Genomic DNA, 4,138 nt, shown 5'->3' on the forward strand with positions numbered 1-4,138 from the left:
CCAATGATTAAATAAAAATGCAACTCTGTAATTTTTATTAGCTCCTGCTCTTCTGTCCAGGAAGACTTTGAGGCATGAATCATTAATCCATGGTGTCAATGATATTCAGCATGTACTCAATTCTTTAAATATTTGTATTTCATGAATAGTTTTCATGCAGAACTCTGGGCAATTACTCAGAAGAGATAACAGCATTACCTGGCAGACTGATGGCAGTAGGATTCTTGCTCAATAAAACATCTTGTAAGATCATTGCTATTGTCAGAAACCTGTTTTGGTGAAAGCAAAGGTGGGAAATTTTATAAGGGAGACAGTCAAGTCTAACAGAAACTTCTCTGAGTGAGCTACATCCTGTCTTTCTAAATAACAGCAGTAACTATTTTACCAAGAACAGGCAAAAGATTCTGAGCTTAATTCCACTATCTAGGAAGTGTAAGGATTTGGTCAGCAGTTGGAATCTCTATCCCAGGACTTTGCAGGTTTCAATAAATGACTGCAAATAGTAGAAATTTCTGCAACAGCAAACACAGCATTTCTTTTCTCCAGATGTTAGTCCATCCCAACAAAATGGGAAATCTGGAAATGATCAATCTTCTTTGTGAGAACTCTAGTAAACACATAGCAGCTTCATTTCCAGATGGTGAAATCCACGTGCAACAGGCTTTCCACCAAGCTCTCAGATTCACCTGAATGAGGCTCTGTGTGTGCTCACTCTTGTGGCTTTCCTGCTCCTGCACACATCCCCCCTTCACTTCTGTGTCTGTTCAAAGAAGGTCTTGCTTGCAGTCAGCCATACTTGACATGTGAACTCATTGCCTGTCATCTGTCTCATGTTTTACCTGTAATATTATGCACAGGAGGAATTATGGCCTAACCAGTTAGCTCTGTTGTGCAGCTCAGAGAGTGACATCTAATTCTAGGAGTCATTTCTAACCCCAAAATCACTTTGTCCCTCCTGCTTTTTCCAGTCATTAATTCTTAAACATCTGCAGTGGTTACCTGCACAGCAACATATAGAATAACTGGGGAGGACAGGAATAGTGGATTGTGGATTCGTTCTTCTTTGGCACAGCCCCAAAAATCCATAAGGACAGGGAAATATGACAGAAGTGGAAAGAGCAAATGGGATTTGGAACCACTTCTAAAAAGGATGTTCCACCTTTTACCTATGTTCTGAAACTTGACTACATTAGAAAATGGTGTTTAAATAGAAACTAAATTAAGTAGCATTTAAGTAGTATGTTTTAAATACCATCTGAAGTATATTACCAGTAACAAAATTAATTTAAAATTCTTCATTTGTGTTAACTATTACTTAATTTAATGTCTTTGAAAAAATCAATTGCATTTTAAAGTACTTTTTCATTCCCACTGTGTGGTTTAAACTGCCCAGTGAGATTGTTCCTGCCCAAAAGATTTATCGATCTATATCAATCTTTATATCAAGCTAAAGAGAGCAGAGAAAGTGTCATTATCGCCATTTTGCAGCTGGGAAAATCTGAATTCAAACATGTGAAAACGTTGTCTAGAATGAGACATTCATTAGCTAGCACATTTTAATGAAATCTGGTTTTATTCATCTTTTGTTGACCAGAATGTACAAACAGATTAGTATTTAAAACAGGCTGTGGTCTGTGATATAGTTACTATTTTGTGAGAAGTGGTGACTTCTATTTTTCTTACAGCTGCAATTTGCTATCATTGCACTATATGGGTGTTTTCAGCTAGTACTGACATATTTGTCTCTATTGTTACTTATATGTAATACTGATTTTTGCAGCTTAGATTTTTGTGAGAGTATATATGCTATGTCTACATTTGAACTACAATCCTTTGACCAATGGGAACATGCTAGTAAAACTGTGAAAATTATAGCACAGCTGCTCAGTTCAGTACAGTATGTTTAATTTAGTAAAGAGATGATCAATACATCAAGAAAACCAAATTAAATGGATTTGCCTGATACTTTTATTGGAGTGGTTAGAGGAGTTTAACAAATGCACTTATTATTTAGGAATGCTGTCGAGTATACTCAGGAGGTTTATTGAGAGATGAACAGTTAAAAAATTCTGAAGCACCTGAGCAACTTAAAAAAAACAAACATGCGTAACCTTGATTCTTTACTGCAAGAAAGACTTGTGAGCTTGGTTTCTGTTGGTTTTTAAGGAGTCCTCTGGCCATAAATGCCCTTTTTTAAAAAAAATAGAGACTCTAAAGAAGGATTTACTAATGGCTTCCAGAAGAAGATGCTAAGTTGCACTTGTGATGTTTTTTTCCAGTTTAAAATTCTCTGACACATAGCTGTTCACAACTTGCTGGGAAAGTTTCTTGTCCTCTGGGTTAAGGAGTTGTCTTCTTCCAAATGTAGTTTTGATGAAAAGTCTTAACTCGAGTTGAAATAACTCTTCAAATAGCCATACCCAAATCTGTGAACTATTTTGGATGTGACTCTCAAGGCCTTTCATTTGTCTGTGTTCAACAGAAAGCTGGTGAACAGAGAAGCATCCTTGGTGAGGTTTCAGATCTGGTTTTATTATCTTCTAGCACAGCAGTTCAGTGACAATAGCTGAGATCAGTGCCTGAGAATTTTTCCATCTCCCCATGCATTTTCTCTTCAGAACAGTCCTTACCCTGAAGATCCTGTAACAAAAAAATAGGATCATATAATGTACAGAGGAGGAATTGACGATCAAAGGATTTTCCAAAGGTCATAAACAAGTGAGGGAAGATATTCTATCCTTCACAGAGGTGATTTTCCAACAGCAAAGTTTAAGTGCATCACTGGGCAGCTGACAGAGGAATTTCTAACACTGAACATTTTTCATCTGCATCCATTTTTCAGACTAACACATGATGAAATCATTACTCCCTGTGGATCAATGGGTATGCTGCCACTGATTTAAGTGGAACCAAGGTTTCTATCTAGAACTGTTAGTCTTGTCCCAGCTTTAAAAACAGAAGTGTCTGCTTTAACAAAAAATTTGGTTCCTTACTCAAACATTCTTCTTTCCTTCCTGCTCATTAGGACAACTGATTGATTTTTACAGAGGGGCTGACTGCAGCCAGCCAGTTGCACTGATAGGTAACTCACTTTTTAATGGCCTGAAGCTCTTGGTAACCTAACCTCAGTCAGAAAGTTGCAGAATCATGAAGGATCAGTGCAACTTTTCAGTAAGGTTATACTTTCACTAGTAGTTTATTTTCTGCTTAGTGGAACACAACAGTAAATCTAGAGCATGAGGGGGAGTTTGTTGGGGTTTTTTTTTTAAGTAAAAAATATAACAAGTCAATAATATCATGGAATAAGTAATACTTTTCTTCAATACCTCTGTCAAGTGAAATGAGTGATACTTTACCGGCAGTTTAGATGAGTAACTGCTAGGACAGGATCAGTGTCTTGTGCTTAAAAAATAAACTTCTTTGCTCTGAGTCAACATCTGTTTTGCCTTGGCCTTCATTTAGCAGCAGGAGACCATTATCCTGTGATGACTTTCTATTCCACTGACATCTCATCTGGTGCACCGATATTCTTAGTATTTTACTCCCCTGCTGTGCCCCTTCCCCTCAGCCACACACACACAAACACTCTTTATCTCAAGCCTGTAGTGTACTGTGTTCTGCTGTTTCCATGAATAGGAGATTGCACATAATGTAATCCATCAGTTGCTTCTACCACTAAGGAAAAGTGTGTCCCTCCAATTAACTTCTTACATCTCAATAACACAAACAACTGTCCAGGATAGGTGCCTAAAATCAGGAACATTTATTTAAACTGCCCTGACATTCAGAATCTAAGGTGGTGGACTAGACCATCTGAGTAGGCAATCATGCAAAAGTTCTGGCCTTTTAGATCTGGTCTGGTCATTGCAAGGGTTAAGAAAATGAAAAATAATTATGGAATAAACCAACTAAATTTTTACAAGGACTTTGCTTGTTTTGGTTTTGGGGCAAATATTTGGAATCAAACTAGTTTCCCCAGACTTACATGAGATAAATTACTATTCAGAGTCACTAAATCTTTTAAGTTTATTGTTTTGGGACAGTTAATTCCTAATGCTATGTCCTTTACTGTAAGAGAATACATCAAAGCGGGAATTTCTTCACTTGATGCAGCAGGGTTTTTTCCTCCAGAAAGGGA

This window comes from Geospiza fortis, unplaced genomic scaffold, assembly GCF_000277835.1.
Source record: "Geospiza fortis unplaced genomic scaffold, GeoFor_1.0 scaffold11, whole genome shotgun sequence".
Classification (NCBI taxonomy): domain Eukaryota; kingdom Metazoa; phylum Chordata; class Aves; order Passeriformes; family Thraupidae; genus Geospiza; species Geospiza fortis.